The following is a 23785-nucleotide window of genomic DNA, read 5'->3' as shown; positions in this document are numbered from 1 at the left end:
ATTTTGACCTGAAGACAAGGGCCGAATTACAGCAGTACTCCATACAATACACGGTGTGCCTGAACGAGTTAAACATTTTGTATACGTCCAAATCGAAAAATCTTTATATTTTTAACTAGTGCCTCTTGAATCGTTTAAGCCCCCCCCCCCCCCAAAAAAAAAAAAAAAAAATTCCGTCGAGTTGGACTAGAAGACAGAAGCTAAGTTTTTTGATACAGAAATACTAATATATTCATCCTTTATATAATCAGGGAGATGTTGACCCAAATATTGATGTATATTTTCTCTGTTCGCCCAAATTAATGATGGTATTTTCTTTTTTCAATAAAATTATTTTACATTCCACGCTCTGAAAGCAATATTTTTTCCAAAATTCAGCAAAAAATAACAATTTATACCTACGTAAAAAAATAACTAAATAAATAAATAGATAAATAAAGCAATGACATGAAAGTAGTATAGTACACATCCAACATTTCAGTTACATCTATTTGAATGAAAAAATGGCAACTTAGGAAGCACATAGGTCACTTATGATGTGTATTCGGGCATATGTGCAGAGTAAAAATATCATACTTTACGCCGAAAAAGCGAAACTGAAAGTTAAATGCGTTAACTTCCGAAAACCATATATAATCCAACGAAAATGAATAATTGGTAAATAACAGCTTTCTTGTATGCAAAGAAAAAAAAATTGGCCTCCGGACAATTTATACGCGGCGCAAGCGCCGGCATGTGGGGGGGCTTCGCCCCCCATCATGGTGCGAGAATCGCACGACACTTTCTCGCTTTTGCCGGCGCTCGCGCCGGCATAGACACTTTTACTGGAATATTTAGAAAAATACTGCCAATTTCATAAAATCATAAAGTTTGATTGGAATTTTGATCGCAGGATAATAGTTATGAAATTTTTATTCAAACCACTGAACTTTACTGTAAATGTCTTCGCGATATGTGATAAATTCATATATTCGGACTCGACTTGTTGATTTTATGAGGCATCTTCAATTAAATATGTAATTGATTAACGAAGTCTCCTATCAAACACGGCGATCCGTAAAAATCTTAGCTTTTCTACGATTCATTAGGATCCATTAGATTCATTGACATCATACTTCAGATACGATTTTATATTATAATCTTTCCTTAAGCACGGTCAAAAGCCATCAAATATCTACTTTAATGGGTAGAATGACTATTCGATGTTTAAATAGTCTTAAAACTAAACGGTTTTCGCTTAGCATCTCCCAAATTTTAAATTTGGCGGGCGAATCTACCTGCTGGAAGGTTCACCACACGCCCGCCAAGAGCGCCATCTCCTTACCGCGTATCCCCGTAATTCAAAGCGAAAACAATAGAGAGCGCCATCTCCTTGCTGCTCGTATACCTGTGTACTTAAACAACAACAACAACGTCAACAAACCTCGGGTTATCAAGCATTGAATTTTTTTTCAATCATGTTTACGTGCAGTATTATTATATTATATTTGTGTTCAGTACCTCGTAAAAAGGAACCGCGAAAGATGGAATCTGCCGGGATTCTAAATTCATTAACAACAAACATATTATTTCTAATAAAGATCTAAGTGTCAGTTCTTGTATGTGTCAGTATGTAATGTAAGTACCTAATTAGTTGTCTAATTTTGCTTGGTGTATACCTACGGAGTAACTTTGGAGATAATATATGATGCATTATATAATGCATTTGAATTCCTAGGTTTCACCTGACTCAAAGCGTTTGCTGCTATTATCTAGAAGCGTTCCGACTCATTTATCGGAGAATTGAGCGTTTCCTATCGGCCCCTCTGCAATTATGAGATTAGCCCAAGGATCCTTTTGGAACTTAAATTAATGACTCAGATGGTGTTTTTGAGCCAACTTTCAAAGAATTAAAGGCATTTTTTTCAAAATCTACAGTCCATGAGCTCTCCGTGTGACCGGAGTGCTCTCCTCGCTATATGACGCGTAACCCTTCAATTTTTAGTGTAGTCCAAAGACCTCATAGGAACTTAAATTAATGAACCAGGTGGTGCTCTTATGCCAACTTTCGCAGAATTAATCTCACTCTGGGGCTTTCTAGTTTATGTGTAATGAATTTCAAGAGTCTACGTTACTTGGTTTTTTTAAAAAAAACCTGAGAATGCTCAGCGCTAATTTAAAATATGCATATATACGCGGAAGCAAACGAACTGATTCGAGAATGGCTGATCAGTTTGCCACTCTTCGAATGAAAAATTGCACTCATCCGTTTCGTTCAAAACGTTGCTTTAACAGATCTCCACACCCCTGATATGCTTTTCAAAATTTGGTACCACTGCTTGGCCCTGCAAGCCAGGGCCAGCCAGGGCAGCCGTAAGTGCAATCTGTGATGAGCCTCGAGACTCATTAGACCATCTACTAAACGTAGCTCATACAGGAATCCACTTAGCCCTCTCTTCCCCACGCTCCTGATCACTGCGTCGGCTTCTCCACGAACAATAGCTGACGGTCGTCCGGGCCGCGGCCGGGATCCTCAGTCCCTCGCCAAATTACCTACCCTTGATTAATCCTAGCGTGAAGGTGAAAACCTTCACGCTAGGATTCATCCAATTTTCAAAAAAAAAAAAAATTGTTTCGCGTGTATTTAGCAATTTTTTCTTTACTCTCCGTTAAAACACAAATAAAAAGAGACCTCATTCATAAAAATCGGCCGAATAGAAGAGAAGTTACAGTATTCGAAATCCGAAGAAATCAACAAAACTTCTACATACAGAAAATGTTCGCGCCGCGAACTACGGCCAGCTGGAATCTCCTTCCAGCCAAGGCGCAGCGCTCCCATCACCGCGCCGGCGGTTGCTCCGCTACTGATTACGCTGCGCCCGCGACTCGCGCCGTCAGCCCCCCCCCCTTTCCCCGCTCCACGATTCCGCGACGCCCATCCCAGCCTCCCACAGCATCCGCTAGGTAGCGCTGATGGCTCGGCCGCGGACGTGCTCCGCTTCTTTTGGGTGATTGGAATTTGAAGGCATCCCCACGGCCGAGCCTAGGAAAATCGAGCTCCTCCGACAGTACGATCCGCTTCGTATTCTGTCTTAGCCCTTGATCTGCTTTTCGATTCAAGTGTGGCCACCGCGTTGCTCCAGCCCTGCAGTCAGGCGGTACGATCTACTTTTCGATTCGTAACCGGTCTTAGCCCTTGATCTGCTTTTCGATTCAAGTACGACCGCTGCTCTGATCCAGCCTTGCAGTCAGACGGTACGATCTACTTTTCGATTCGTATCCAGTCTTGGCCCTTGATCTGCCTTTCGATTCAAGTGCGGCCACTGCTTTGATCCCGCCTTGCAGCCCGACGGTACGATCTACTTTTCGATTCGTATCCTGTCATTGCCCTTGGTCTGATTTTCGATCCAAGTGTGGCTCCGGCTCTCCTCCTGCCACGTCTCCGACAACGCATTGGCCAGCTGCAACCTCTGTGGCTCGCCTGGAAAGTGAAGGCGCTCCCAACTGCGTGAGCACCTTACTCTGCCATCCTCCCTGGCGAAGATCTCCGTCCGTTCGGGTCAGGTCAGCCTGTGACTCCGGCTCCTTTCTCCTTCCCTGTGGTGCTGTTGTGACGCGATCTGAATCTCCCGCCAAATCTAGCGCCAAATAGCCTGATTTTTTTGTAAGGTTTCTAGAAACAACAGATCATTTTATTTTCATTATTTCATTTTGTGCTAGATCAGCAGTTTTATCCTGCTTGTGTGTATTTTTTCACTTGTTAATTGTTTGTGCTACCGTTTATCGTTTTGTCTAGACTCGAAGAATATCTCTCCTTCTGAGATGGGTGAAATACAACATCAAAAGCCCTTATTTCGCCCCCTGGATCCCGATGATGATGACCCCGAAGTCACGGAAATTGAAAGCTTGTGTGTGAACTGTCAGAGAAATGGTACCACCAGAACACTCCTGACAAAGATCCCGTTCTACAAAGAAGTTGTATTGATGTCCTTCTCATGTGACGATTGAGGGTATCAGAACAACGAACTACAGTCAGGAGGCGAAATCCAGGAGAAAGGGATCCGAATTAAGTTGATTGTGAGCACGGTTGCAGATCTGAACCGGACAGTTGTTAAATGTGAACATACAATAATAAATGTCCCTGCGATTGAATTTGAAGTCAAATCTACCAAAGGAGATGTGACAACAGTGGAGAGCGTTATTTCAAGCGCTATCTCAAACTTTCAGGAGATTCATTCCAAGAGCCTAGAAGCCAATCCGGTCGAAGCTGACGTTCTCGGTAAACACATTGAGAAGCTAGTTGGTTTGTTGGAAGTCAAAGAACCTTTTAGAATGTGCTTCGAAGATATAAGTGGAAACTGTTTTGTATCAAATCCCCATACACCTCAAAGAGATCCTGATTGTACGTCACATCATTTTGTCCGGACGAAAGAGCAAGACCATGCACTGGGAATTTTCGATCACTCGGAGGTAGCAGACAATGAAGCGAAGCAGCAGGACCATCTTCTTCCTCCTATCAATGAAACAGGTCACACTGTAGAGGATCTTGAAGGCAAGGTGCTATGCTTCAGAACCAACTGTCCTAACTGCAGTGCACCTTGTGATACCAATATGAAGATGACCAATATTCCTTATTTCAAGGAGGTGGTTACTATGGCGACAACCTGTGAAGCTTGTGGGCACCGCTCTAACGAAGTGGAGGGTGGAGGCGGAATTGAAGCTCAAGGCTTAAAAATAGAGGTCAGCGTTGTTGACAAAGAAGATTGGAAGAGTGGTTTTTTTCCCGTTACAAAAATGGCGCCCGAACTGGGACCTTGAGTGTATGATTTGTAATTTTTTGTGTGTAGCAATTTAGGTTTATAATACATTTTCAGACGCACGATGGGGCTCCCTAATTTTTACGATTTGCACCGGGATGAAATTTTATATGAACTTCGTATACGTGGTCTATCATGTGAAGGAAACGCCCACACACGCCGCCAGAGGATGGTCGACAACCGAGAACGGCCTGTTGACTCATCATGTGTTGGAAACCTTTCTACGTTAGAAGAAGTCGAAGAATGCGGCCGACTATTTATGGAGCTAGATGATATCTTTCAGGATTGGGACGATGAAACATCCACAAGGGACGCGAAGCGCCTCTACTCCAGAATATGTCACCTGGTTCTCCGACTGGAGCGTTTACTCCCCAACAGGGAACCGGAGTTTGAAAAGTGCGCGACTATGTACAACGACGCGGTCAGTCTCCAACAGAAGATTTCTTTCCGTTTGGAACCTATGCGTCAGGTGAGACGACCGACCGCTCCAGAGACTGTTTTGCGGTCATCCGTTATGATATCACAGCAGCCGCCGGACCCTCACCGAAATGTCAGAGTAATGCAGGGAGCAACCCTGGAAGACGACCCAGAAATGCTCGGTGAGCACCCCCACAACTCAGATACCTTGGCTTTCGAAGAAAAAATTGCCACCCTCGGCCTGGCCATGGCAGAAGCTCGACAAGAGATTCATAGGACACGCGAGGACATGAGTGGCGTAAGAGAGTTTTTGGACAGATACGAAGCAGCTAATGTTATACTTCCAGAGGCTCATCAGTCGAATCCCGATCACAACACCAGACTTAGCGGCAATATGTTGCGGCCCCAAGATTCCCCTGAGATGGTATCGAGGCAGGAATTTCAAGATCTTAGGGAGGAATTGCGAGGTCTTCAGGAGGTAATCGTTCAACAAGCAAGGCAGAACTTAATGCCACCTAGCAACCAGGTGCCACATCTTCAGGCCATCCAGCAGCAGTTAGCCCAACTCGCCGTTGAACCACGTTCCAGAACTGTGACCAACAAGGAGAAGCAGAACCTTTTAGATCGAGTCAGAAAATGGGGCCTCCGTTTCGATGGCTCCCCAGCCAGGGCAATCGCATTTGTCGAGAGGCTGGCTGAACTAAAAGAAGAATACGAATTGCCTGACGAGACTCTATTCAGGGCAATCCCCGAAGTTCTTACCGGTGATGCCCTATTATGGTATCGAATGCCTCGCGAACCATGGTGTTCATGGGAAGATTTCCTTCAAGAATTTAGAGCAATGTACTTTCCTCCAAATTATGAGGAGAGGCTTGAAGAAGAAGCCAGAAACAGAACCCAAGGCCCGAACGAGCGAGTACAAGACTACATTATAGCGATTTCGACGATCTTGAGAAGTCTCGGAACCTACTCCGAAGAGAATAAACTAAAGCTTACCTACAGGAATCTCCGTCCGGACTATCGGTTGTATGTAAAGCCACATGAGGTTACGTCTATCACTGCCCTAATCGCGCAGGCTACAAGCTACGAGTTGGTCCTGAGACAGATGATTGGATACAAACCACCCCCCAATCCTGCTCAAGCCAGTTTTCCAGACACGGCATATGACTCCCGCAAGCCAAGCATAGAGAAGGTTTTAATACCGCAGACGCTAGCCCTCACGGCCCCACCTAAACCAGCTACCACTACACAGCGTCAACCCATAGTCCAATTAGCAGGGATCAGTCAGGAAGACCAGCCTAAAAGCAACCACCAAGAAAAGCCAAACTTTTCGCGCCCAACCACCACATCAACTCGAAACTCAAGTTGCTGGAACTGTAATGGTGCTGATCATCGTTTCAGCGAGTGTCCACAGCCAAGAAGCCATTTCTGTTACAGATGTGGAGAAAAAGGAGTGACCGTAAAATCCTGTCCCCGTTGCCGCAACAAAGGAAGCCATCCCACGCCAACCACTTCCATCATTTCAGAAATCCCGCCCGACGATCAAACGCAGGACCAGGATACATCATGCCACTCGGGAACGGCTGTTGGATCTATCTTCAATAGAGACGCAAGATGGTACCTCCCTATTAAAGTACAGGACACTGAAGTGATGGGCCTGATTGACACCGGAGCCTCGCGCTCATATATAAGCTCACAGACTTGGAGAAGGCTCAGCAAATTAGGATGTACCCTCCAAGCTCCAAGACGGACTCACGTCACTCTCGCTAACGGATATCAGGTTGAGCTTCAAGGCGAAACTGAGATAGCTACTCGTGTCGGTTCAGTAGATATAAAGCTGGAATTCTCTATCCTCCCGGAGTTACACGTGCCAATGATTCTCGGTAAAGACTCCTTAACAGCACTTCGGATGCAAATTGATGCAGCGAATGAAACATACCACATAGGATCAGAAGATAGTAACATCTGGAGGAAACTCGTCACTTTCAAACCGACAGCAGGACTGGATGTTCCATCCCTAGCATTCCTTAGCGACGTCCAAAGAACGACAGCCCACGACTTTATTGAAGAAGAAATGAAGAAATTTCACTCCGTAAAAGGTCGAACGGACTTGGCTGAGCACAAGATCGAAGTTACAACCCAGGAACGTATCCATCAATGGAATTACCGAATGTCACCTGTATTACAAGAAGCGACCATCACAGAGACCAAGGAAATGCTGCAAAAAGATGTAGTCGAAAAATCCAATAGCCCATGGAATCACCCAATCGCTATGGTGAAAAAGGATGACGGTACTTGGCGATTCTGCTTGGACTTTCGTAAATTGAATTCGGTGACACGCAAAAATGCATACCCCTTACCTCGCATGGAAGACATCTTAGATAGACTATCTCATGCAAAATACTTCTCAAAGATCGACCTCAACCACGTTTACTGGCAAATACCATTAGCACCTGACAGCAAGCAATACACTGCCTACTCAATTCCCGGTTTTGGACATTTCTAGTTCAAAGTCATGCCATATGGATTATGCAATTCAGGAGCAACATTTCAACGATTAGGAGACTTCCTCATTGGACCCGAGCTAGCACCATACGCATATATCTATCTTGATGATATAATTATAATAAGTGAGGATTTTGAAACACATACAGGGTCTTCAAAAAGTTCAGCTCCCCCCCTGTAACTTTTGAACGGTTGCACCTAGCGAAATGAAATTTTTACAGTGTTCCTAGGTCAATAGGAACTACTTTTGGGCATACTCAAAATTTGGGGGCGGTGCCCCCGGGCTGCTGGGCGGACCCCAACTCAAAATTTTCAAATAGCAACCCCCATTTTTAATGGCATTTTCAGAAAGAGGATAAAAAAAGAAAATTTTTGAGCTATTGTAAAGATCTCTATGATTTTTTTTCGCCGAGATATTCGCGATCAAAGTTTAAAATAGGCCTATTTCCAAAAAATCGTGTGCGTCGACCGAAAAATCCTAGGCAACCAAACTTGTGCTTCAAATGTTCAGAATTACACGCACTTTCAAGAAAAATTGGAAATTTCGACTCTGAAGGTCGCAGGCCGCCCCCTCCGGCTACTCCACGGGCCGCGCTCCCCCCCTCCCCATCAAGTAACTTTGGAACGTTTGCACCGCTAACCAAATGAAATTTCGACAGTGTTGGTAAGTCCACGGTACCTACTCTTGAGCATGATCAAGCTTTCGGGGAAGCGCCCCCGGGTCACCAGGTAGACCTCAAATCAAAAATTATTTATGGTACCTGAAGTATTTTTTTAAAAAAAAATACCATTACTGAGTGAAGTGGTGAAAAGAAATACTGGATTTAAAAATTTACACAAGATTTATTCTCCTGAATAAGAACATACCGTCAGTGGATAAGAACATACCATCAGTGAATAAAAGAACTTCAGAAAACGTCTTCAAATCAAATGAGATGTTCAAATTGAGCTCCATTCACTTCTTGGCAATAAAACAGCCGGTTCACAAATTCCTCGCGGACTTTTTGCAGCATCTCTGGCGTGATTTTCCTGCACTCCTCTGTGATCCGCTGCTTTAGTTCTTCGATATCTGCTGGGGGAGTTTCGAAAACCTTACTTTTCAGATGGCCCCATAAAAAAAAATCGCAAGGCGTTAAGTCCGGGGATCGTGCGGGCCATTCGATGAAACCACGGCGCCCTATCCATCGTTGCGGAAACTCGTTGTTTAAAAAATTTCGCACTACCAAAGCATAATGAGCGGGCGCCCCATCTTGTTGGAACCACGGTTCAAATTCCGCGTCCAATTCTTCCAAAACTTCTACCATTTTGGGGACAACTGCGTCCTCCAACAACTGAAGATAAAGCTCACCGGTCAGATTACCGTCAATAAAAAATGGGCCGATAATCTTGTCATTTAAAATTCCCGCCCAAACGTTAATTTTCTGAGGAAATTGTGAGTGGGCTTCCCTAAATTCATGTGGATTTGAGTCCGACCAGTACCTGCAGTTATGTCTGTTCAAAACACCGTTCAAAAAAAAAGTAGATTCATCTGAGAAGCAAATTTTTTCCACCATAGCAGGATCTGCTTCAAGTTTTTGTAACATCACTTCGCAAAATTGTAATCGGCGATCGGGGTCATCTTCGTTTATCTCGTGCACAAGTTTGGTCCTGAAAGGATGAAACTTATTTAATTTCAAAATTTTGTGTGCGGTGCCAACAGAAATTTCATGCGATCCGGCAAGTTTCTTAACAGACTGGCGCGGATTTTGCACCACATCCGCGAGCAAATCAATTTGTTTATCATCGGTGCGCACTTTTGGTCGACCAGACCTCGGAGCGTCTTTCACGGTAAAAATGTTTAAAAATTTTGAGACAACACGTTTTAAATAAGTTTTGTCCGCGGGTCTTTCGGGATATGCTTCATTGAACAATTTGGTCGCTCCACTGTAGTTCCTGCCAGCTTGACCGTAAAAAATAACCATTTCCGCCTTTTGTGCGTCCGGCCTTTTAAAACCAAGCATTCCCGCCATTTGAGACGTTAAAAAAACTAACACTAGCAAAAGGAATTTTTTTTACTTAAAGACACAAGACTGGACATGCACCTGTAACACGCTTTTACTAATCTGAGCATTTCTGCCTCACAGAGAAATTGCTACTCCTGTAAAGTTGTCAAGTTTGAGGAGCATGCAAGTTTTCTTTCCAGTTACCAGTTTGCTGTTTTGGTGACAATTCATAGCAAAAATCTGTACCCGAAAACAGCGACAACATTGTAAGATATCCTACGATCACTTTGACAAGAGATAAGGCGAGGAAGATATCCCATTCGATCGAGTGCGATATGAAAGTAATCGGGTATATCAGATAACTCCTAATTTCCTGTTCTTTTCAGCAGTAGTTTGATAAAAAGGATTTTAATTTCACATTAGAGGATATTTTCAAGCGAAACTTCGGGTACCAAAAATAATTTTTGATTTGAGGTCTACCTGGTGACCCGGGGGCGCTGCCCCGAAAGCTTGATCATGCTCAAGAGTAGGTACCGTGGACTTACCAACACTGTCGAAATTGCATTTGGTTAGCGGTGCAACCCCTTTACTCGCCGACGGTCTCGAGGCTCCGTCAGAAATCGAATTATAAACACAACTTCCCACTCGGCACATTCTTCATTTGAGCTTTGGTGTCAAGAGCGAGAAAAGTTGCAGACGGCAGGCGGAGAACCCCGACTCCTGTGCACAGACGAATTTCCAAAATCTGAGATATCTCCAAAAAATCCGTCGATTAATATTGACTTTGAAGATTGCAAGCTCTCCTATCAGAATAACGGTTATATTTCCGTACCTCGACGCTGTCGAAAACCAAAAGAAATTTTCCCATCTATGGAAACTTGTAGCCCCGCATGCTATGCGATGAACTACCAATCTCAATCACAGGATTATGTACTAAATACTGCGCTCTTTCAGAGCCACTGTCATCACACATCCCCTATTGAAGATCACACCTCAAGGATAGTTCCAGCCCAAATTAGGAGTTTTGGATATTATAGTGAGCCCTCACGGGCCTCATGGCGGGCGGAATGTGTTCGCGCCGCGAACTAAGGCCAGCTGGAATCTCCTTCCAGCCAAGGCGCCACGCTTCCATCACCGCGCCGGCGGTTGCTCCGCTACTGATTACGCTGCGCCCGCGACTCGCGCCGTCCGCCCCCCCCCTTTCCCCGCTCTACGATTCCGCGACGCCGCGTCGCCGCGTCGCGACACCCATCTCAGCCTCCCACAGCATCCGCTAGGTAGCGCTGATGGCTCGGCCGCGGACGTGCTCCGCTTCTTTTGGGTGATTGGAATTTGAAGGCATCCCCACGGCCGAGCCTAGGAAAATCGAGCTCCTCCGACAGTACGATCTACTTTTCGCTTCGTATTCTGTCTTAGCCCTTGATCTGCTTTTCGATTCAAGTGTGGCCACCGCTTTGCTCCAGCCTTGCAGTCAGACGGTACGATCTACTTTTCGATTCGTATCCAGTCTTAGCCCTTGATCTGCCTTTCGATTCATGTGTGGCCACCGCTTTGCTCCAGCCTTGCAGTCAGACGGTACGATCTACTTTTCGATTCGTATCCAGTCTTAGCCCTTGATCTGCCTTTCGATTCAAGTGCGGCCACTGCTTTGATCCCGCCTTGCAGCCCGACGGTACGATCTACTTTTCGATTCGTATCCTGTCTTAGCCCTTGATCTGCCTTTCGATTCAAGTGTTGCCCTCGCCCTGCTCCAGCGTTGCAGCCCGACGGTACGATCTACTTTTCGATTCGTATCCTGTCATTGCCCTTGGTCTGCTTTTCGATCCAAGTGTGGCTCCGGCTCTCCTCCTGCCACGTCTCCGACAACGCATTGGCCAGCTGCAACCTCTGTGGCTCGCCTGGAAAGTGAAGGCGCTCCCAACTGCGTTGGAACTGGCTCTGCCATCCTCCCTGGCGATGATCTCCGTCCGTTCGGGTCAGGTCAGCCTGTGACTCCGGCCCCTTTCTCCTTCCGTGTGGTGCTGTCGTCGTGGGTTTCACTCACTGGAGTTCCCGCCACCAGGCAGATCCCATAGTGATCGCCTGGGACTATTTTTGGAAAGAGTGAACACCCCGAGGGCCATTCTCTCGCGACAGCACGGGACGAAGACTCCGCTGTGCCGCGTCACGGGCCGCACGGGCCGCCCTGTCCCGAGACTCCAAGCGCATCGCCCCCCCCCCCCTTTTGAGGCAACTCTACAGGCTGACGCCCCCCCTCCATCCTTTTGCGAGCGTCACCCTGCTACTTGGGTGTCCCACCCAAGAGTGGCCCGAGGGGACATCCCTTTGGGGTTTTCACGCGCCTCCGGCGCAAAAACCAACCACAATTCGCCGTGGTCTCGCCGAGACCCACGTGCTCTCCTATTAGTAGGCGCATCGAACGCGCACAGAAAATAAAATGAAGGGGAAAAAAGAAATGTATAAATTACGATTAAATATAATTGACCTCAGAATTCGACAAGCAGTTCAATTATAAACCTAACGGAGAAAAAACTGGGAGTAATTACAAAAAATTCGCCTCTAGCAAGGGGCTTCTTTGTAAGAATTTTGACCTGAAGACAAGGGTCGAATAACAGCAGTACTCCATACAATACAAGGTGTGCCTGAACGAGTTAAACATTTTTTATACAACCAAATCGAAAAATCTTTATATTTTTAACTAGTGTCTCTTGAATCGTTTAAGCCAAAAAAAAAAAAAAAAAAAAAAAAAAAAAAAATCCGTCGAGATTCTGGAACGTAAAGGCGCTTTAAAAGTATTCTGGGGCTATAATAGCTAAATCAACGGTAGTAAATCCCGTTATATTATTAAAAGGAAATTGACTCCATAGTTTAGTGCCTTAGTTTCTTGAATACGATTATTTTAAGCACTTAAACATTTATACCACCAATTTTAGCCATGGGGTGATTTCCCAATAGCCGATAATATCACGAATTTCTCATAGAACCCTTCAAAAGTGGCTTGCTTTTTTGGCAGCCTATTCGGCCATCGAACCGGGGTTTAAATGGAAGCTGATAATAACTCAAAGCTCTGAGAAAAATTTTGAGATGAGTATAAGAACGGTTTGTTGTAAATAACGAGGAGAGGTGGGCAAAGCGGCTAAAATCCCATCTAATTTTTACAGTTTTTCTGTCGAATTAATGTTGCCGCGGGCTTCTGACTGAGTCCACACATAGTTTCTGTTCAGCATATCGATACATAAGTATTTACACACGTAGAATCTAATTTTCACATCAGGGAGTCGACATATTTCGATTTTTTCGATTTTATACGGAAAATTGATGGTTTTTTGGGATTTAATTAACTTATTTTCGTTTCATGAAAAATTAATGCACCCAAAATGACTATAGTATATTGATTTTTACATATATGCACTCACGAAATCGATTGGTAAATTCAACGAGTGGGTAAATCGACCTGGCATATCAAGTTTTTGCGATTTTTTACGGCAAATCGGTAGATTTTGGGGATGTAGATTGCTTACTTTCAATTCATGAATGAATAAAGCAACGACATGGTTGAACTTCTTTGCATGGAAAGACGTTTAAAATAACAAAATCAAGACATATTTAATGTAATTGCATTTATATCGAGTCAATGTTATACTACCGCTGATTTGGGTATTTTAGCCCCAAAATATCTTTAAATCGACTTTATCTTCTAGGAGTTCGACAGAATTTTTCCTTTCTTCGCTTAAATTATTCCGTAGCACTTTTCTTCAAGAATCTGATAAGATTTTGGTTGAGGCAGATCAAAAAACTTAAATTCGATCGAATAGCTTTCTACATTCACAGTACACGTTCTCGTCAAGGTGCGTCGTTGACCTCGCAGTGTTGGATCGTGAATTCTCTTGTTGTGCTGCTTGCCTATTTTGAAATCTCTGTAAATGAAAACTAAAGGGGTTGATTTGTGTGAGCTAATGACGCGCCTTATCAACACATTGTGTTGGAGTTCACTGCTTGTTTTTCCAGTGTTTAGAACATGTAAAAGATCTCACCCGAACTCATCTTCCATACGAGTGAATGCAACCCAAATTTTTTCAATGAAATGGGAAGCTATTATTGAAAAACCCAATGTAGATGTCACAGGTTTATTTAGCGTCATACATTTTTTTCTTTTTATATTTTCAGACCAGACAACGCACATCGTGCGAAATGGGATTAACGCACGATCGTAAAAAAATACAAGCTTGGGGGACCTGTGGCGGGAGACTTCCACTACTGCGAGTGGACTCCGCCATCAGCAAATCCTTACATGGGTCACAGCATCATAAGACATGATGACGAAGGCTCCTCTAAAAAGAGAGGTTATGGAAGGAACTACAAAAAATTACTGACAACAACGACTCTGATTCCACCCGATGAATTGGAACCGTCGGATTTAGAAGGGCCGGATCCGGTGTAAGTATGCTCGCGATTAGGTCAAGTCTGATGATCTCAAAGAGGAAATAAGATTTCTCATGGAAAAGGGAAAGTGCGTGACCACCAGATCTTCCAGCGCGTTTTTTTCAGGCGATCAAACACCTGCCGACCAATTTTTCCTTTCTCATGGAAAATAACATGGTAAGTCGAAACCGTTTTTTCGGATCCAAACAATTTTTCGGCAAAAATATATACATACATACAAGTCGCTTTACAGCACTCCCTCGCGCTCTACGACTCCTAACCTCCACTGCTCTCGTTCAAACCACAAATCTTGGAGGATTGAGCACCTTAACATTTACGCTTTAATCCCTTCCCTCCAACCTTTCATTGGGCGCCCTCTGCGTCTTCTCCCAGGAGGAACCCAGTCAAGGACCTTCTTCGGCAACCTGTCTCCTGCCATTCTCTGGACATGACCATACCAAATGAGTTGGTTTGTCATAATGTCATGCACGATGGTCTGTTTGGCATCCATGATCTCCCGTACCGACTCATTCCTGACGCGATCCTTTCTGGAAATACCAGCGGATCTACGCCAGAAGTCCATCTCTTTTGCCTCTAAAACCTCCCGGGTCCGCTGTTCCATCGGCCATACTTCACACCCGTAGGTTACCATGCTCTTGACAATCGCGTTGTAGACCTTTCTTTTGTTCTCTTTGGAGATCCTTTGGTCCCAAAGGACTCCATTTAACATAGCGATTGCCCTCCTACCCTGCATATTCCTCTTCTTGATGGCCTGGTCTAATCTTCCATCCTGGGTTAGAAACACTCCTAAATATTTGTAAATATCGCAGCTTCTAATTTGCCGCCCATCCTGTAATTCTATATTTTGCTGATTCCCGCCAACGGTCAACTTCTCGGTTTTGCTGACATTCACCTCGAGGCCCCATTTCCGATACTCAGCCACCAACTTTCGAGTCATGTACTCAGCATCATCCTGATCTTGGGCAATAATCACTTGGTCATCAGCAAAGCATAACGTGTAAAGAGTTTCTTCGTCATTCAGAGGGACACCCATTCCGGAACATTTTTTCTTCCATTCACGCAGTTCATGTTCCAAGTATATTTTAAATAAGGTGGGGAAGAGGCAACACCCTTGCTTTAGCCCCTTTGTTACATAAAAACCCCCCGACAAGGCGCCTTGACATTTAATTCTTGCGAAAGTCCCTTGATAAAAATGCTTAATTGCATTAATTAGTCTATGAGTAAAATTCGATTTTTCCAAGGCCTCCCACAGTTTCACTAAAGGCACGCTATCATAGGCTTTTTGAAAATTCACGAACACCAAGTGCAATTCTTGACCAACCACCATCTTCTTCTCAATAACCTGGGTGATGCAAAATAGATGGTCGACGGTTGATCTGCCAGCCCTGAAACCGGCTTGCTCTTCTGCCTCATGATGAATCCATTCTTCTTCGATTTTAGCTTTCAATATCTTACCATGAATTTTACTGATCGTTCCGGTCACCGACAATCCGCGATAATTATCGAGATCGTCCTTTTTCCCTTTTTTGTGGGTAGCTGTAATCCAACATTCTTTCCACTCCTTCGGGATTTCATGATAAACTTATAACTCAAAAAATTAAAATATTAAAAACTACAGAAAAAGGAATAGTAATCAACCAAGTAAATTCATTAATTAATTTTATTTATAAAGGAACAAACCTACTATTTAAAACAAACCAGATTCATTTAAAGACTGCAATTTTAATCATAATTATTTTTATAATAATTTTTATTTGTTTTAATAGCTTAAACTTATAAAGCGTGATACTGAAGCTATTAAGATAATTAAAAATTTTAAAACAATAATTAATTAAATTAATTATTTAGTTTAACAAAACACTATTTTTTCAATATAGAGATAAAAAAAAAAAACAAAAAAAAACAATAAAAAAAATATTAAAAACTACAGAAAAAGGAATAGTAATCAACCAAGTAAATTCATTAATTAATTTTATTTATAAAGGAACAAACCTACTATTTAAGACAAACCAGATTCATTTAAAGACTGCAATTTTAATCATAATTATTTTTATAATAATTTTTCCTCGCACATTTATCCATCAAGTCCTTTAAGCAATGGAACGGTCTGTTGGACCCACATTTAATTAATTCTGAGGGAATATCGCCGGGTCCATAAGCTTTCACATTCTTCAACTCCCTGACGGCTTTAACCACATCAAAAAGCTGGACTGATACAGTGGATGCCTCATCGGTGTTTATCTGCGTGCCTCCCTGAAACTCTGGTCGCCTTTCGGTCAATAATTGTTTAAAATGTTCCTCCAACTGGCGGATCGATATCGGAGATAAAATATCACGCTTCATATCCCTTCGTAGGTCTTTTAATAATTTCCAACTTTCTGCACTTTTTCTGCTCCCGAGGTAGGTGTTAATTTTGGAGCAATTCTGCTCCCAAGTTTCGTTTTTCTTCCTTGTAATGAGACTCCTCACCCGAGCCTCAGCCTGCTTGTAAACAACCTTGTCTTCATCCCTCTTAGAGGACAGAAAATAATGGTACTTGTTTCGCTTATCTTGGATCTCTCGTTCCACTTCCGCGTCCCACCAGTATGGCTTACGCCTCGAGTTATCTTCTTCACAAACTCCTAAGGCCTCACTGGCCGCAGAGTGAATACAATCCTTAATGAATTGATAATGCTCCTCAGTGCTACTAAAAGACCTCTCCACCAACTTTTCATCCAGCCTTTGCCTGTACAGACGTTTAACGCTATCATGGTGGAGACTATCGATATTATACTGTAGTGGTATCGGGCAAAGACCTACGAGGTCTTTACCGATCCACTTGGAGGAAGTTGGTTTGGGGACATGGCAAGTCGTGAGATATCGCGGATTTCCATGCCAGTGACAGGGTCAGGTGTGTTAGATGCGAGTTTTTGAGACGCGATTGTTTATGTCCGCGCGCGGAGCTTGCGGCAAGAGTGACCCCGGCTTCCGGCGATTCGGAAGTCGGAGTTGGGCACGGAAGCTTCGGGCGTTGGCACCCTTGCAGCAAAAGGTGCTAGTTCTAATTTCGTCCAGAGGCCCGTTGGAACCTTTGCTTTTTGAATTCTTGCGTTAGAAGTCTTTTTGCATGTTTTTAGTCACCTAAAACTAGAAGGTAAGCGGGTGTTGACCCAAGTCGACCCTCGCTCAACCTTTCCGAGAAAACGGGTCCTTGCGAAGGGTTCGCTGGTTCCGATGCGGTCCGCCTTATTGTTCCGCGAGGATCGTATATTGACAGGAGTCAGGTAGTCAATAACTTCTCTCTCTCTCTTTCCAACCGAAGGAGGTAGTCACAGTAAGTGGATAAACGGTCACATCTGTATGTTCTTTTGTTTCTGCCACAGTTGAAGGCTACCCTAAAGTCCATTTTGAGGGGCCAAGGTGAGGAATGAAACATCATTTGTGGATGTTGTTCTGTATCTCCAAATATTGAAGGCAACCTTTGAGTTTTTGAGATTTTCTTTCGTAATATGTGGATCCTCTCATCACTCAAAGATGGTTATTGTACATACTGACAGGCGTGTAGTTGTTTTTTGAGCATACTATTGATTTAATCGATGATTTTCCTTCGCATAGGTATGTTACAAACAAAATATTGATTTAATTTAGAATTTTTCTTCAGTGCTCTTCCGAGTAAAATGTTGAAATCGAATTAAAATTTCCGAATGATAAATGGATCAAATCGGATATGCCACTCAAAACTCCTGAAAACCAAATTTCCTGTCATTCTAATCCTAAACACCTACTTAGATTATTTTTTTCTATCTGCAGTAGCAATTTCTTTGTACAGTGCAATCTATTCAGAACAACAAAATAATGTGCCAAAATGGCATAATAAACCAAAAAAACCTATCAAACCGGAATTTGAAGATGACACTGAAAATGAAATATGAAGATTATCGTTGAGTAATCATTAAGTCTAGATTTCGGTGGACAACTTTCCCTTGACCCAACTAGCATTTCTCAACGGAAAAATCGCTATATATTGCGATTTTATCAATCCCAGATTAATTGGACTTCATTTTGCAATTTGGAACTATAATTTCTAGTCCGGTTTAAAAACAACGTATGTGCCATTGGTTTCCTTATGCACATAAGTGTTTTTTCAAATGAGCCAGAGTTTATAGTTCCAAATTGCAAAATGCAGTCCAATTGCAGACAAGAATGAAGATGCAAGATAGAATAACTTTAATATAAACCGAGTGTTGCGGGCTCTGTGGCCGCTGAGCGGCACAACCCCCAGTAAGCGCTTCCCGCTTTCAAGCGGCACATCCTGCGTCCTGCTTCACTAAAAGTAGTCGCATGAGAGGAATGAATATGAGGAAAAAAAGTAGAAAAAACGAATTATATCAATTACGCGATGAGCACTCTCAATGGCACATGTACATGGTGTTTCGGAAAAGTATTCAACTGACCGTGTTGAATTTCGCAAATAAAACCTCACGGAAGTGACGGTTCTTCATTTTTCACTGCCACTAAAAATATTAGACAGACTTTCAGTTCCCAAAATCCTGAAGTGCTATTTGAAGAACCGAACATGAGAACAAGAATAGTTCATAATCGTATTCAAATTCCTTCAACATGTGACAACTCTGCGAAGGGCTTGTTCGAGGAGGACGATATTTTCCGGAAACAAAAAGAGTGGACCGCGTGGTCGCGCACCCCCATTCATTCCGAAGGGTTGGAGAGACGATCAGACGGCGAGACGCGAGACGGGAGGAAGGAGAAAGGCGAAAGGATGGCCGCGGTGCCCAAGGACACTTTCACGCGGAGTTTGGGAATATGCGGCCAGCCAAGGCCGGCTTCCAGTCAGCTGATAATCGAGTTGTCTTAACTCTGGGTATAAAGGGACTCTAGTTGTAACATTCACTACACCGGCTCGACTTGAACCCAAGGCCCAAGGTCAAACTCGGACTCTGTCTAAGAAGGCCGCAGCCTGTGTAGGTACCATAAACCTGTCAAAGCGGCGCAACAAGCGGATGACATGGGTTCTTCCGCCCTCTGGCCTATCAGCAACCCTCGATACCGAGATCCTGCCCTATTGTCTCTCACCTACCTAAATCTGACCCTCAGAATTTAAAGATAGCAAGAATACAATTTTTTTCATTATTCCACAAACCTTATTACAGTTTACATTTTTGGATTCACGGTGAAATTTTGAGCAAAATGGAGGTCAAACTAATGAAAATACATGATTCTACGGTACACTAGGCTCCATATCACTACTGCTGCATTTACAACTCGTTGAATGCTATTTCCGTTACATATCAACATATTACGAAGAAATTTAGTTCATTGTAATATACTTTTTTAGCAAAATGTAAATTTACTAAGAAAGTTGAAATCGAACGCGAACTGAGAAATTTCATCGAGTTTTTTTGGAGCTCCATTTGGTCGAGAAGAGAGGGAGAAAAGGGTGACTAATTGAGAATGAGATCTTTTGGGACCGCCTTTAGACTGCCAGCTGCACGGCCCATGACGGCCCACGCTTTGACAAGATTTTCTCGAGTCTCAAAACATGATTCTCCGACCAGATAGTTTAGTGGCGTCCAAACGCGTCGAGTTAACGCTCTTATTGTATCTTCATCTACTTTGCAAAAAGCCGACAAAAACCTCACTTCTGCCGCGCTAAGGAAAAATGCCGTTTGAGCCTACAGGCGTTGCCATATTTTCTTCAATAACTAAGGAATTCACTGGAAAATTCTGGATATTTTTGTTCCAATTTTTCAGACAATTTTGTTCCCAATTTAATCTTAAATATCGGAAAATTTTGAGGAAAAATACGCGTAACTTTCTTCAAAAATACATGTTTTATTTGGGGAAATTCGGCAACTTTCGAATGTTTATACGGCGTTTTTCCTTAGCACCGCGCGCAGACTTGAAGGCATAGTTTTGAAATTCACTAGGGGAGGCATCCAAGCGCCCTCATTGTTACTGCGTGGGAGTTCAGTCAAAACAGTTCGCAAAAAGCCGAAAATCGCCTCATTTTAAAGGCAGTGTTTCTTGAAAAACACGACTTACTCTTGTGAGTTGCTCATATTCGGATTCAGATTATTTTTCTGCGTTAATTGATGAATAGAAACCTTATGTTACAATTCGATCCGGGAATCCCCTCCCCTCTTTCCTTGTTCCTTTCCTGGACTATGAGGAGTCCCACCGGGACCAACGTCTGGTGCCTTTACTCCTAAAACCCCCATTTTCTCCACGCTCACTTTTCGTATTTTTACTTTTAGTCAGTATATGCTCATCGAACCTTCCAGTTGGTCATAGTTGATCTTTTCCACTCTTCATTTTAGTTTTCAACTGTTTGACCCTTCTGGTAACAAAGTGTGTCGAATAAAATCTTGACGTAACTTGCCTGCAAGTTCTGCAACCATCAAAGCAGCGACCAAACTAATTCTGATGGATTGAAATGTCGACTCGACTCCCCTGAAAAATCTGCAACCCACGGTTTTTCAACACATCTGTGGTGTCAGCGAGAGAAGGATGGAATGATACATTCTTCATTCCTCTTGAGCCCCCAGTTAATGAAGCGAGACGACCTTTTTTCGACCGCCTACTGTGATCCTTGTTTTCGAGTTCGCCTCCACTCACTCCGATTCTACCTGCCTATAAGCAGGTAGATTTTCGAAAGGCCTCCTTCCAACATTATCCTCCTAATTAGCCTTCTTTTAGCTCAGAAAGTAGCCTGCTAATAGTATTGGAACCTTCCAATGTTCACCGGCGAATAGCCTGCTATTAGGTCAGATAGTAGCACCTTTTGCTGCAAGGGCATAAAAGCTCGCGGAAGCCGCTCGTGCGGGGTTAGTCGGTGTGAGGTGTAAAGACCCGAGACATAACCCGGTCCGGCCCCTGTTAGAGCAGCTTGTCAAGAATATAGTGTACATCGTAAGATATAAAGTGTGGTTCCATTTTCCCCCATAGAGTTCCCACTACATAGTGTAGGCGCCGCGCTTTCTTTGAAAAAAGTTAATCAGTAGCGATCCCGGTACCCCTTTGTAATTTGTAAAAAATCGCGTTGTATTAAAGTGTAATTGTATCAGTGTAAGTGTATTATCGTTATTAAAAATCGTATTTATCGGAATTTATCTTCGTAATTTATCGTGTTCTAAGAATATCGAGAGGCCGCATCATGCAGAAAGGTTGGCAATCTGCGGCTACCTTACTCCAACTGATGACATACAAATGCGAGAAGATCAAGACCTGAATGATAAGTTGGACGGATCAATCTAGCATGATGCTGCCGGAAGACCCCTTGCATCCAGTGCCTTGGACAAGAATGGATGAACTCTTGGCAAAACTCCGAATTGATGTACCTATTTCACAACCGGATTCGAATGACTACAGGATTACATTGCACTGCTTCAACAAGGAAACCTCGGCACTCAAGAATGCGTTAATAATGACAAGCAGAATAGAGTGGAAGTCGCCTAAGACGACAGTATTTTTCAATGCATTTCATGCTGATTTACTATCAATTGTGAATGAATGTCTCTCTACACACAAGTTTCAAATTTTTACAAAAAGAAACTGCATATACAAATGGAAATCTCCCGAACAGCTTGTTGAACACGAAATCTCATATGTCCTGTCGCTCCAGATTGGTAGTACTTGATACAAAATTGACAAATCTGGAAAGAAAAATTGAATATCTTGAAGCCAGAGTTACCAAAGGAGAAACCCTCACCTGAAATGATCAGATCCCTCAACTCATTGAGAAGCCATAAGATATTTCCTGAAGTCAAATTAGAAATCTCTTCATCTACACATATTCATCTTGTTTTTTGAATATAGTTCGCTAATTTGTAAGTCATTTTCCTGAATTTTTTATAAGTCTATCTACTTTTTAATTTTGTTTTTCAACATACATTATTCTGTAGCTTAATACTTTATTTACTTTAAAATTTTTCTCACACCAGGTCTCTGAAAAACTATTCGGTACAGCCAAATTCTTGCAATTGAGTCTCTAATGTTGTTGTTTTTGCTATTTTGTAAATTGAGTTTTTGGGAGTTTTAATTTCTTAGGGGAGGATATTTTTCAATTTAACTGTATGTATTCAAGTTATTTTTTGCTTAAAAAGTGAAAAAGAAAGAAAGATGCAGCCATACAGTGATCAGCCAGATAAACTTCAGAAAAGGAAGTTCAAAAAAATGAAGCAAATGATATCTGATAAGCTGCAAAACTTCAGAGACGAGGAGGTCTCTGACTCAGAACAAGTAGATCTAAGTATTGAATTTCATCCCATCAAGCATTATGTTGATGATAAAGAAGAGATGATAGAGCAAATGTTCACTTCTCTAGGTCCAACATTGATCCAAAACATGTTACCACCCTTGTTGAAGACTGTTCCTCTAAACGAACTGAAAGCAGACTGTTTGATCCAACTCTTAGGAATGTCTAAAAAACGAATTTTCACTTCAATTGATGGCAAGGAACTTCAGTCATCATCAGAGTCAGATTTCGACTCAGATGCTTCCTCCAGCTCGGAAAAGAAATCGGTAAAGTCCAAGAAGGTCCCAGTTCAGACCAAAGCTGCTAAACTAAATCGTGGAAAGGTGAGTAAGTTTGTTTTACTAGCTTAAGTAAAGTGTTGATTAAGAAATGGTTCGTTCGATGTCCACCGAAAAAAGCAATTAAATTATTTCATGTCAAAATACATTTTTTTCAAGAGTTCGAAGGGAGAAGAGTTCGGGGTCCCTGTAGCAACAGTTCAAAAGACATTGGTTTGTTATTTTAGTAGGGTAAAAATGGGGATTTTAGCGCAGTAAATTATCCAACAGCGTTGCATGATTGTGCAGAAAAATATGAATTAAATTACAGCGTTGTATAGGGATTATTGTACAATATGGCAACGCTGTAAAAAGAAAGTATTGCATGTTGCCCCTTCAATATGCGGGTTATGCAATGGTGTAATAATGCCCCTTCATTTTTCGGGTTATGCAATGGTGTATTTTTTAAGATGGCGCAGCAGCGTTGCCGCGTGGTGCATGTAAATAAATGATTTATTTATTGGTGAAATTTTGCAACATTGCATTTTACAGTGTTGCCAGATGGGGTGAGAAATTAGTTTATTTTTCCGTACAGTGTTGCCAGATTGTGCAAAAAAATTCGGATTTTCGGACTTGTAAAATTTTTCAGTTTCGAGAGACCGTATCTTTCCATATGGGTCGGTATCAGATACTGTAGATTAGGGTCTGATTCGGGAAATTGGAAAATTTTCGGAAAATCACCCTCGTCCGATCCGGCGCGGACCGATGCGATTCTTTTACGCTATCGAAGATCGGAAAACTGTACGGACCGAATTTCGATACGACTTTTCGTTTTCGAGATTTCGGACTTGTAAAAATTTTCGGCTTCGGAAGACCGTATCTTACAGTATGGGCCTGGTATCGGAGACTGTAGATTAGGGTCTGATTCGGTAATTGGATTTTTGGACTTGTAAAAATTTTCGGTTTCGAGAGACCGTATCTTGCAGTATGGGTCGGTATCTGATACTGTAGATTAGGGTCTGATTTGGGAAATTGGAAAATTTTCGGAAAATCACCCTCGACCGATCCGTTGCGGACCGATGCGATTCTTTTCCATTATCGAAGATCGGAAAACTGTACTGACCGAATTTTGAT

The 23785-nt window shown here is 42.8% G+C and overlaps 2 protein-coding genes across 2 annotated transcripts in view; both read right to left on the bottom strand.

Annotated features, from left to right (window-relative positions):
- Positions 1–23785, bottom strand: part of LOC109041644 (protein D3) — a 427804-nt gene that overhangs the window by 320557 nt on the left and 83462 nt on the right. The window lies entirely within an intron of this gene.
- LOC109035698 (putative odorant-binding protein A5) overlaps positions 1–23785 on the bottom strand; it is a 119639-nt gene that overhangs the window by 19152 nt on the left and 76702 nt on the right. The window lies entirely within an intron of this gene.

This window comes from Bemisia tabaci, chromosome 6 (genome assembly GCF_918797505.1).
Source record: "Bemisia tabaci chromosome 6, PGI_BMITA_v3".
Classification (NCBI taxonomy): domain Eukaryota; kingdom Metazoa; phylum Arthropoda; class Insecta; order Hemiptera; family Aleyrodidae; genus Bemisia; species Bemisia tabaci.
This window is presented reverse-complemented; position numbering and strand designations above follow the sequence as displayed.